The sequence below is a fragment of the Camponotus vicinus genome, unplaced genomic scaffold (genome assembly GCF_025532165.1).
Source record: "Camponotus vicinus isolate PSW18456_S1 unplaced genomic scaffold, iyCamVici1.0 SCAF_13, whole genome shotgun sequence".
Classification (NCBI taxonomy): domain Eukaryota; kingdom Metazoa; phylum Arthropoda; class Insecta; order Hymenoptera; family Formicidae; genus Camponotus; species Camponotus vicinus.
In genome coordinates, this window is record NW_028141949.1 from 11,222,948 (window position 1) to 11,236,576 (window position 13,629).

A 13,629-nucleotide genomic window follows, 5' to 3' on the forward strand; every position below is an offset into this window, starting at 1 on the left:
ATAGCAGAGCGACGCTAATATACATATATGTAAATAGTAATTATAGTTTTTTGTACATGTATGTAAATAGTAGTTATAGTTTTTTATAGTTTTTGTTTAAATATTAATTTATATAAGCTGTAATAAATAATTTTTTTCATCGCAATAACGAAAGCGTGCTACGAAAGCGTGCTATAACCTAGGTAGCAAAATGATATCAAAATGACATTAAAAAGACAACCAAAGAAAGATCTGGATGACTTTTTAGTTGGCAAAAAAGATGCCTTTTTGTAACACAAATAGTATCACTAATGTCCGCTTAAATGACAACTTATTTGTATCCGAACGCCAACTATAAGAAAACTTGTAACTGTAACCAAATTGCCAGCATATGGTCAACTTTTATCAGCTGTCGATAAGTCAGCGTAAAGTTATCGAATCGTTAGAATCGAAAGATACCTTTTTAAAGACATAAAACAGACAAATATGTATAATGCCGTTATCCAATAGATGTCTTATAGCCATTTAAAAAAGGTTAACAAAAGGCATCTAAATGGCATCAATCAGTTACCTAAAAAATATATTATTTACAGGATATATGGGACAGATGCAAGCAGATAATAAAAGTTTGTTATCTGAAATACGGATGTATATTATGTATATATAGTTGATTGTTAATTATATATTAATAATTTTAATTAACAATTAACTTCGTATTATATACATCCGTATTTCAAATAACAAACTTTTATTACTTGCTCACTATCTTATATTTCGGATATCAAAAGCTATTTAAAATAATCAAAATATTTTATTCATTAAAAACAGTCTTTATTGCACATTCAAAAACTGACACATTCAAAAGTAAATAAAACTCAAATAAAAAAAAGAATATTTATATTACTTAACATATGAAATAAATATTACAAATTAGAAATAAGTAATTCAATAATATGCAATAAAGCGAAATAGTCGTTTATAAGATACTATATTGCTTTTACATATGAACGAAGAAATTCTATTATTTAAAAAAATAAACTTTATTAATTATTATTATTACTATTATTTAAGCAAACTTATATATAAAAAAAAAATAATTATTAAAAATAATTATTAATCATTATTATTATTAACTATTATTTAAAAAAATAACTGAGTGTATGCACTTAAACCAAGCATACTGTGTACATATATATATATATATATATAATAATAATTATCGTATTTAATATTTAATACTTTTCTCGACAAAAAAAAAAGAATATGCCTGAAAATTTTACTTCTCCCCTTCGCCGTCCCGAAACAACATATCCATACATTCGCAGCGAATTTTGCGATATTATATTATATATTACAACGAGGATATGTGCCCGATGTGCGAATCTCTATGTCGATCTTTTCTGCGTTGCGTTTCTTTATATCGGTTTAAACATTAACGCGAACATTGGTAGTATAATTGTTCCAATATAACCTAAAAAGTACACGTGTTCTTTATGAATTTCTAAAGTATATAGTATATATTCGTATATATTAAAAATGCGAATGATAAAACTGATAATAAATTAATAATATATACTTACGTGTATATCGTAAATGTTTTTAAAATATTTTTATACTCTATAATATAACTTTTTCCTTCTGCAGAATACGCAATTCGATTATGAGAGGCAAAGAAGCAGCACAATGGCGGCATTTAACGGACTCAACCGTTAAGTATATACAGCAATTGAATGATTGGTTTCTACTTTCAGATCCGGCCAGTCAGCGTCGAATTACATTGGAAAACCTATAGTGATTTGCCCAATTGTCGAGTCCGCTGAATGCGATCATTATGATATCTGATTGGTGACATCTTTCGGACTGTAATAAAATCGAAAGAGGTCTTTTGGACAACTTCCATAGAGATATTTTGGATAACAATAAATTGATAACTTTTTGATGTATTAAAATAGATATCTATCAGATTTAACGATATGCTAACTTTTAGACAACAGTCTTTCTCTTTGTTAAGATATCATAAAAAAGACATCATTAAGGCAACAGTTAAATAGATATCGATTTAAAGATATACATAGGTTATCTTATAGTAAAATCGTAAAGGCAACCTTAAAACGATAACTTACAGACATCGAATGGACATTAATGTTACCTGGGAAATCCGCATTCATATCTGTGTAAACTTTACACAGATATGAATGTGGATTTATCGCACGCTTTCGTACACTGTAAAGCGTTACACAGAACAAACGCGGGACAATCGGATGAAGATAGTAAATGATGCACGGGACGAATATTGTTTACGGATTTAATGGCGAGTTTTATAGTTTGATCGATGCGCGGATTAAACAGAATATGCGGATTTGATCTAAAACGCGATCTGATACAAAACGATGGCGAGCGAACCAAAGTGCTATTTATTATTTTCGCCACATATGTGTATCCATTTTAAATCAGTTCTCGGGTTAAAACAATCATTACATTTTGTATAAATGTTTATTAAACGTCTTGTAAATCTACACTTTATTTTATTACATATAATATAAATTACCTATAACATATAATACATATTACATATTACATATAATATAAATCTACACTTTATTTTATTACATATAATATAAATTTTGAGAGAAAGACGAAGAATAGTTGTTGTTTATAATTAGTCAAATTCAAATCTGTATATTGTTATGATTCAATTGTTGTAATAGTACTTGGAGAAATTAAGAACACATAATCTATATTTTTTGTAACTTTTTTTACAATTTATAAGTTTACAAATTATCGTATTGCCAATTCACAGCTCCTTCATTGTTGAAGTAAGAAGTAAACTCTTCTCTGATTTGAATGGCTGTATGAGTAGCATTGTTTGATCTCATTCGGTTGATATCTATTAATCTTCCGTGTTCTTCATTTCTCCGAGTACTATTAACAATTGAATCATTACAATATTCTTGATCAAGCAGCTCTTGTGAAACGTACGATACTTCTGGGCAATAAATCATGTCGTCGCAACCAGTTGTGAAGAATCACAGCAGCTTTGACTATTTTTACGGCGTTAGAATCACTAGCTATTATTGCTTTTCTAAACATACGCCATTTAGCAACTAATATACTAAAAGTATTTTCAATTACTCGTCTGGCACGACTAAGACGATAATTAAAAATACGTTTTGGCAATTGAGCTGATTGCTTTCCAGGATAAGGACGAAGGAGATATGTTTTTAAAGGGAAAGCTTCATCGCCAACTATGCAGTAAGGTAGAAGCATTGCTCTTCCATCACCTATAGGTGTTGAATCTGGAATATTCATTTTGTTCCCTTCCAATTTTTGCCCCAGCAATGAATCTTTGAAAATTCCACCATCACTTCTCCTTCCGTACGCTCCAATATCAACAAAGGTAAATATGTAATTGGCATCACACATTGCCAATAAAACAATGCTATGACTATTTTTGTAATTGAATTACATTGAGCCGGCATTATTTGGGCACTGAAAAATATTGATATTTATTTTTATTATTTATTATTCAGCATTCATAAATTGTAACGCAATATATATAATACAATTAAATAATGTACATACTTGAATAACAACATGCTTCCCATCGATGGCTCCTATGCAATGTGGAAAATTCCACTTTTCTTCAAAATCTTCTGCTATACTGAGCCATTGTTCTCTTTTTAATTCAGCTGGCATACATAACGGCTGCAGTTTCTTCCACAAAACAGCACATGTTTCATTAATGATGTTGCTTGCTGTTGTTACGCCAACTAAATACTGGTAATGCATTGACGTTATTGAATCTCCAGAGGCCAGAAATCTGAGCAAGAAATGTGTAATTAGCGCATTAACTTAGAACACACAGAGAAAATTAATTTGTATAGCAATTTATGATTAATTTATCATTAATATCATTAATTTACATTTAAACAACATTTGATATATAGTAATGTACATACCTCAAAGTTAAAGCTAATCTCTGTGCAGATGGTATAGGTTTTCTGATGCAGTTCTGTTTTATTAAATTCTCCCCAACTAAAGTTAGCAATTCTTCCATTTTTGTTGAGGACATTCTGAAGTAGTTATAAAATCCTAGATCTTCTAATTGAAGTGATGGCAGTATTGCCTCAAAAAAGCCATGTTGTTCCCGTTGAGAGCATATTGGTGACACCCAAAAGCGTTTCTTTGAGTAATTTCTCTTCTTTTTTTTTCAAAATGTACTCTGCTACATGAGCTAATTTTTGTTTGTGTGCATTGTTACATTGTTGCGCAATTATTTGAGCACATTCAAATTGATAATTTAAGTAACGCGTGTACCATACTAAGTGTTTGCTCCATGCATCATATTCATCTGACATGTTTCTTTTAAACTATTGTACGCTAACACAAAGTAAAGTTAATTTTACACACAATTTAAAAACAAAACAGAACAGTTAACAGACGTCAATGGTTTATTTCACAGTATTCACGTACACTGGTCGTTCGTAACTCGTGGTCGCTCGTCACTGACACAGTTTAACTATATAGGTTAAACTGTGTTACTGATCGCTCCGATCGCTCGATCGTCGCTCGTCGCTCGTCGCTACCATGAAAAGGTACCTTTACGTGGCACCTTTCTGGCGATACCCTCGCTTAGTTGCCATCTTGGACGCGCGAATATTTAAATAATACTACAGTCTCTAACATTCGACCACGCTATAAAAGCTCGTCCTCGAACGCTTTAACGATTTAACTCGAAGTCTTGAAGTCTTCGCGGAACATTCTTAGTACGTGTCGATTTTCGTACTTTACTCTCGTTTTCCTGGGACACGCTTACATTTTGACCTTCACTCTTAGACTTATCACATCCGGTTTCAAACATGGCACTCACATTTACATTTTCGTTATCACATTTCGTTACATCATCAGTCTCGCATTGCATAACATTATCACAGGAATTTGTTTCAGGTACGGTTACATTGATCTTACGTTTTACAATCGCTTCGCTATCTGAGGAAGTCTCTGAGTCACTTTCGTTGTCAAACTTATCATCATCAGATTCACATTTTTCGACTCTCCAAATTTTCAATTGACTAGCATGGGCAGTTGACGCATAACATCGCCCCTTACTCTCATCGTTTAGATCAGTAACTAGATATGTGTCACTTGGTAACTTACGTACGACAACTAAAGGACCTCGGTACTTCGTTTGGAGTTTAGTGGACTCGCCCGTCGCACTAGGTACAGACTTCATATAAACGATATTACCTGGGTGTGCCTTTTTTGACCACGTTGCGATTGACCACAGCCATCTCTGATTGGTTAATGTTGCTGGTTACCCTAGGCATAGGTCGATATAATTGGCTGTGGTCAATCGCAACGTGGTCAAAAAAGGCACACCCATATTACCTACATCAAAATCTATGTTACGAGTTCTATTCGCATCGTATCGACTCTTCATTTTCGTTTGCTCGGACAAAATTCTCTCTTTCGCTCCGGCTTGCAATTCCACTGGATTACGATACGTATTCTTATCATCCCTCGTTAACTTGCGCACTTCACCTTCATCACGCCTTGGTACATATCCACAGACAAGCTCGAATGGACTTTTACCCGTACTCGCGTTTTTCATCTCATTTAGATCACTTTGTATTTTACATATATTTTTATCCCAACTTTTTCCTTCATTCTCGATAAGATTGCTCCGAATTGCGGGTACCAATGTCGCGTTTAACCTTTCCACTTGTCCGTTGGCTTGTGGATGACGATGAGAAGTCAACGTATGACGAATACCATGTTTCTCGCAAAATTTTTCAAATGGACTCGATGTAAAACAAGTTCCTCGATCGGAAACAATTCTCGTTGGAGACCCGTATTCTCGAACAAACTCCTCAAGCACACGTATTACACTGGTAGTTTTCGTATCTTTTACCGCTCTAATCGTCACAAACTTCGTTAAATTATCTACAATCGCAAACACGTATTTATTTCCTCGCGCGCTCGTCACAAACGGTCCTATAAGTGATCTATATGGATGATAGAAAAAGGTCTGTGTCCAGAGGGAATGGAATGTAGTTCTCCAGCTTGCCTTCCTGGTACCGATTTACAAGAAATACATTCTAAGCACGCTCGAACGTGACATTTTATATAAGCTCTCATTCGCGGGAAATAATAGTGTTCTAAGATTCGAGACACGGTACGCTCTACGCCCTGGTGATTTTTCAGATCATGAAAACGAATCGCTATACTCTTTCTCATCATTTTCGGAATCACATATAATAGTCGATCATTCCTGCGTTTATACAAGATTCCATCCACTAATTCAAAATCATTCACACATCCTCGTTCATACCTTGTACGTTCACTCTCAGGCTTTAACAATATATCTTTCTTTTGTCGGATATCATCGTCGAGATACTGATACATTTTCACCGAGTCTTCCTCATTACTAACCGACATGACAGACAAGTTCTCGAGACTATCGTACGTTTCTACTGGTGCTCGGCTTAAAGCATCAACGTGAGCAAGTCCTACACCCGGTCTGTGTACAATTTCGTAGTTATATTCACTAAGAAGGTCATTCCAGCGTATCATTTGCAGATTCAACGTCTTTTGCGTACGCATGTAACACAATGCTTGACAATCTGTAACTACGGTAAACGGAATATTCACTAGCATGGTTCGTAAACGCGAAACAGCCCAAACTATAGTCAGTAATTCAAGTTTACTGCTATGGTACTTGCTCTCGGATTCGCTCGTGCGCCTACTTATTGCATACCAAACGTAATTTTCCTTTTGCATCTCTTTGCATGAGCATTGCCGCTAAACCCGATGCACTCGCGTCCGTATGCAATTCCGTTTTTGCTTGAGGGTCGAACATTTGCAATATGGTTGTTCCATAAGTTTCGATTTTAATGTCTTAAATGCGATACGCTGTTTTTCTTCCCACTCGAATTTTACATATGATTTCAAAAGTTTGTGTAATGGTTCCGCGATTTGCGCAAACTTCGGAATAAATTTACGAAAATAGCTCGTAAGACCCAAATATCTCCGTACGTCATGAACGTTTTGTGGTATCGGAAAATCCTTAATCGCGCCTACCTTGTCACGTCCCGACTCAATACCATTAGATGAGATTTCATGTCCTAAATACGCAACTTTACGCTACAAAAATTTACACTGCGAGTTTTATCGTTAATCCGGCTTTACGCAATGCTTCGAATACTAATTGTAGTTTTGGTTTGAGATCCGCCCATTCTTTTCCCGGAATCAAAATATCGTCGAGATAAAATAAGACAACGTTATCTCTCAGGGGCCCCAGAGCACCGTGCATTGCCTTTGAGAAAAAAGCGGGCCCATTCATGAGGCCAAAGACCATGCGAGTGAACTCTGCTGTCTCTTCCGAGGTTATTATCGCGGTTTTCTCTCGCGCATCCTTGCTAAGAGGAATTTGCAGATACTCGTGGGCTAAATCCAAAACAATGAATAACGAACTATCTCGAATCAAGGCCAAATGATCGTCTATGTTTGGTAATGGGAAATGAACTCGTTTCGTCTTCTGATTAAGTTTTCGAAAATCGACGCAAAGTCGCGATTCGCTCGTTTTCTTTTTGATTAATAAGACCGGACTAGCATAAGGGGATTGAGTATCCGTAATAATCCCTGCTTCGCGCCATTCGTTTAGAATTTCTTTAATCTCACTACGTTCCTTTTCGGTTGTTCGATAAGGCTTACTGTAAACCGGCGTCGACGTCTCTTCTACTCGTATATCCATCTCTATATTTTTCGCACACCCTAAATCACGCAAATTCGTTGAAACGCAATCTCGAAATTCGTTGATCATCTCACACAGCTCTTCGCAACTTCTTCGGTCTGCTCCACTCCAAAGTCGATGTCTTCGATACGAATGATAAGGGGATCGACGGTCGATTTGTCGATTACTGGAAGTCTCGATATTTCGCCTCATACCATATCCGTCCGTCCTTTTTCCAGAGTTTTCTCGCTGACTCCCAAATTAAGGATCGGTAACGCGTAGCTGTCGCAACAATCGGCTACATTGATGAAACTTTTTTTTTTTTTTTATTGAGCAAAAGCCAGCCCTGGTCACATGACCATACAGCAATGGAGGGGAGTATTTTATATCACAGTGTCACAGCACAGAGTTGCGCGCCAAATACAAATCTCATGGATGACTAAGGCACATAGTCAAGAACTTAACTTAGCTTATTCTTACAGAATTTTATATCTATTAATAGCCTAAGCTTAATAACTATTAGAGATTAATTCTATATCAGAGAATAATATCCACGGCACTAGGGAGTAAAAATTGCGAATCAAATAAAATAAAAATTCAAATTGAATATAAATTAAAATTAGTGTCAATACTTAGAATAAATACTCAAAATTGCGCTCCCCTATGAATGCCTAAATGACTAGTTCACATAATACCTAATAATAGTCAAGTCCAGAAATAATAATTAGATTTCGGGTTAACAAAAGAAAATAGTATCGAACTGCTAGATATAAGGTCAATTCTAAAACATAAATTAAGTGAGCTCAAGAAGGAGAGAAAGGCAGTGTAAAGCCGTAGTATAATTACAACTTAAAATTAAAACTAAAACTAAAATTAATATTAAAAATTAAAAGAAAATACATAAACAATATGAAATTACAATATACATTAGATATTAAAATCAATACTTATGATAAATTTGTGTAATGCGGAGATCACTTCCACATCCCCATCCAATTGAGATAAAAGTAGCTCCATTGGAAGGGGAAATGTCTTCCCGGATCCTATCAGGCTCTCAATTAAAATTTTTCTTTGCGATTCGAATCGAGCACATTTCCAAAAAATGTGGTTTGCGGATTCTTCCTCATCACAGACCAGGCAGTTAGGGGAAGGAACTATCCGAAATCTATGCAGACTAGCCAAGAACTAGCATAGAGAAGTATGACCGCTCCTTAATCTACAAATAGAGACCACTGTCCTCCTCGTAATATCAACTCCATGGAACCATGTCCTCCTAGAACTTGTAAGACACTTATCCATATACCATGAAGCTCTATCAATGCCAGAATTCTTGCACCAATCAAAGAAAGCAGAAAAGAGGTTTTTACTCCATTTAATTCTGAGGTCCCTCGAGGAAATATTGAGAGGAGAATCTGTACCGGAGCAGATAGCCTCTTTAGCTGCCGCGTCAGCTCTTTCATTTCCCACTATGCCGCAATGACTGGGAATCCAAATAAATTTGACTCTTTTTCCCACATTCAAAAGATTAGCTGTGCAGTGTTTAATTTCAAGAATAAGAAAAGAAGTTCTACCACTCAACTTGGCATTAGCAAGCGCAACAATCACTGATTCAGAGTCCGAGAATATAGTAAACCTTTCACCTTCGACCCTTTCAATTTCTTTTACTGCGCATAGGATAGCCATTGCTTCCAAAGTAAAAATAGAAACAAAGCCCAGCGATCTAAATTTCCTCACCAAGGATCCATCCTCCGATACCACCGAGAATCCAGAATGGTCCGATTCATCCTTCCTGGAACCACCATGTGTAAAGACAGTAAGACGATGCACGTTCCTCCTTAAAAATATCGCAAAAGAGTCTCTGGCAATTAACAGACTTATCAAATTTAACACCATCTTCGAGATTGGTTTCCGGAGAGAAAATGAGCGAAGAGTAAGGATAATTGTAACATAAAGGACGGGACTTGGACTCTATAAATAATGACAGGTGGGATACTTCCACGTAGGAATCCAGAATAAGGGACGATCCTACACAATCCACTTGAGTCGGGTTTTCTAACAGATTCTGTAAGTTATTGAGAGTAGGAATGATAGGATGGACTGTTTGAGAATAAACTCTAGAGATATAGTTGCTACAGAGGAATCTAGATCTTAGAAAGAGGGGTGGTTCCTTCGCTTCAGCCAGAATGAAATTAGTTGGAGTAGACTTCCTCAAACCCAAAACAATTCTCAAAGCCTTATATTGAATCCTATCCAGTTTAAGTCTTTGGTTCCTAGAGAGACCATTGAGAATGAAACAACCATAATCCAGCCTAGATCTGATCAAAGCGTTATAGATGATTTTTAATAAACGGGGGTCCGCTCCCCACCATGTATGGGTCAAACAGTTAAGGATCTTCAATGGACATTGACACTTGCGCCATAGGTTATCGACATGGGCACCCCACGAAAGGTTCGGGGAAAAAAGAAGTCCCAAAAATTTAACCCTCGGCGAGGAGCGAATCACTCCACCATTTAGAAATAGCTGTGGGTTCCTCTCCATATAACTTCTGGAGCTTCTCTTAAAGAGACAGAACTTCGTTTTCTCGGTCGAGAGGTCCAAACCTATCGATGATAATTCCTCACTGACATTTTCAAGAGATAAATTAAGCTGATTAATATCCTGACGCAAATTTCCAGAAGCACAAAATATGGCAATGTCATCTGCAAATTGAATTATTTTGCAGTCTTCCACACATTTAGATTCTATTTCCGAAACGTAAATATTGTAAAGGAGCGGGCTCAAGACACTCCCCTGAGGGAGGCCTTTGGAGGTCAAAATGATTTCATCAATATCCTCAAAGCGACAGTGGACTTGTCTGGCGTAAGTGGCATTCTGTATAAAGGCAGTAACATTCGGAGATACTCCAAGATCAATTAATTTCGAGATTAAAATATTCGGAAGGACATTATCATAAGCAGACTTGATGTCTAAAAACGCGGCTGGAAGAGCACGATCCTTTTTAAAAGCTATAAGAATTTCAGATTGCAAGATAGCGAGATTATCTATACACGATTTATTTCTTCTAAAGCCAAACTGAGACTTTGGAAGAATCTCCTTATATTCCACAAACCAGTTAAGTCTGTTCACAATGAGTCTTTCCATGATCTTAAAAAGACAGGATGCTAACGAAATCGGGCGGAATTTTAAGGCCTCAACGTCCTTCGGAATAAAAAACACAAGGTATTGCGTCCATTCCAGGGGGATTATTTGATCTGTAAAAATTCTATTATATAGCTTCAACAGAAAAGTCCTCGCCGAATTAGGAAGGTTTGAGATAATCTTATAGTCTATGTTGTCGAGTCCCGGGCTGGCTTTAAGTTTGAGGTTATTTAAAACAGCATTCAACTCTTCCACAACAAAAGGAAGGTCAAGGACAGGATCAAAACCATCCATCGGGAGAGGGATCTTAGCACACCGTACCCATGGTGGAAAAAGGGAAGAAATTTGATTTTTGATAGTGTCCACAATGGCTTGGTTATACTTATTGGGAGAATCACTAGAGTTAAGATAATTCTGAAAACTCTTTACTTTTTTCCAAATATAGGTCGGGTTGGAATCTTTTCTCAGGGATTCACAGAACTTCCTAAAATTCTCCTTCTTAATATTTTTGAGACCAATTCTTGCCTTAGCACATTCTCTCTTATAAATTAAGAAATCATCTCTAGTACCGGATTTCTTAAAATTATCCAAAGCTATTTTACGCCTAGCAACCACCTTGTCGCATTCCTCGCTCCACCACGGGCAGTGGCCAGATCTTTTTTTTAATTTAGAGGATGACTGGTAGGAAGAAGAGAGTGCGTTTCCATGATCCACGGGTCTAGGAGAGGACAAGGTCCTTGAAGTATTATTCTTAGGCGAAGCAAAACTCAAGCAATCAGAAATCATAGAAGTGAAAGAAGGATAAATAGACTGGACATCCAAATTCCCGTCCCCAAGCAATGTCTCACCCAAATCCTCAATTCTATCCTCTAAGGAAGAGCGGAAGATCCCCCAATCAGTGCTGGAAGAATGTAACCTCTGTCTTTTGGAGAATCGATTTTTAAGTGAAGCTCTGGCATTCATATTTAACCAAATTGGCGTGTGATCACTACCCCAGAGGTCATCTCCAACAGCCCAATCTATTTTAAGACAAAGAGAGGAATTAGCAAATGATAAATCTAAAGAAGAGGAATAATTTCTTTCCATCTCGAAATAAGTAGGGGAATTATCGTTAAGTAAGCAAATATCCAGCTCCTCAATACCCTCTAATAGTGGAACTATACAATTATTTGGAAGGTTAAAATCACCTCCAACGAGAAAGTCACCTTGGAATTGTGAAAAAAAATTCAACCATTGTTGAATGGACAGATTGGGAAGATCGGGGGGTCTATACAAGGATATAATTGAAATCGTGCCCTGATCTGTAAATACTTTAATTCCGCAAACCTCCAGAGTACCGTGTCCATCGTTGATATTCTCCATGATGGAGTATTTAAATCCCTGGCGAACAAAGATAAGGACACCTCCTCCCCTGCGCCCAATTCGATCGTTTCTGATTACGTCAAAACCCTTGAGCCTGATATTATCCTGAGGTTCCAGCCACGTCTCTGAAATGAGAAAAATGTCAACACCATTCGAATACAAAGACAGTTCTAAAATCTTATGTCTAATGCTTCTCGCATTCCATTGAACTATTGAGATATTAGTCATTTTTAAAAGGTAAAACTGAATTGGGAGGTTTCGCAATACCTTCACAATTCTTAATATGCAGGTCAACCGTTTTATTCAGTCTCATCCATAGAGTATCTTTATCTGGTGCTGCTGAGAGTTTGACCAGGAAGTCTTCAATTATTCCAGAGTCCTCCATCGGTTGGGGGAGATTTTTAAGAACGTCCACAAAAGAAGAACCCAGACGAGGATTACGTTCTTGCAACAAACCTGTTCCGGGTAATCTCGGGAAATTCCTTAAGTCCTTTTGAAGAAGAGCCACCGGAGAAGCGGAAGTTTTCTGAAGATTCAGTGACGCTCTTCTTGCCTCCACATAGGAAATGTTATCCAGAGTCATGGCCTTGTTAATGGAGAGATTCAGTTTAAATGTTTGGCATTCTCTGCTTAAAGTATGATGAGCCTCTTGACAATTAATGCACTTCGACTTGTCCGAGCAAGGGTTGTCTTTAGACCACGAATGGGCATTCCCACAATTAAGGCAGATATCTTCTTCCTTTGGACAGCCTTTACTTGTGTGGCCAAATCTTCCACAGCGGAAACATCTCCTGAGTGGTGGAATATAAACTGTAACCAGGAGACTAACTTTCCACATCCTAACAGTTCTGGGCAAATCTTGACCTTTGAACGTTATACATACTGATTGCGAATCAATCCATTTTTTAGTTGTTCCATCTTTCCTTTTAAGTCTGAAGAGATTATCAATTGAAATAGATGGATTCTTATATTTAATGGCCTCGTTCAACTCATTAAGAGGAATATCCAAAGGGATGCCTCGAATGACACCCTTACGTTGAACTCTATATCGTGGTATGTATAGAGAGAGGCCCAGCTTCTTAACTAGCTGATTCCTAACCGCAGTGTTAGCTTCCTGGAACGTACCAAAGTAAACCATCCAGGTATTCCACGAGTGGTGGGCAATGGACTGAAACTTAACGTTTGCTTTTGATAAAAGTCTAGAAGCTTCAATTACTGGAATTGACTTCGCGGTAGCACGATCTCCTAATTTTCTAGCAAAAACAGAGTACGGACCTTTATTGAATCTATCGTAGAAGACAGTCGATTCTTCAGCGGACGTATTAGGACCAGGCACAATGTCAGATATCTTCGACTTTAGACTATTGGAAGAGACTTTTTCGTTATTTATATTTGACATTGAGTTATCCTCTTCACT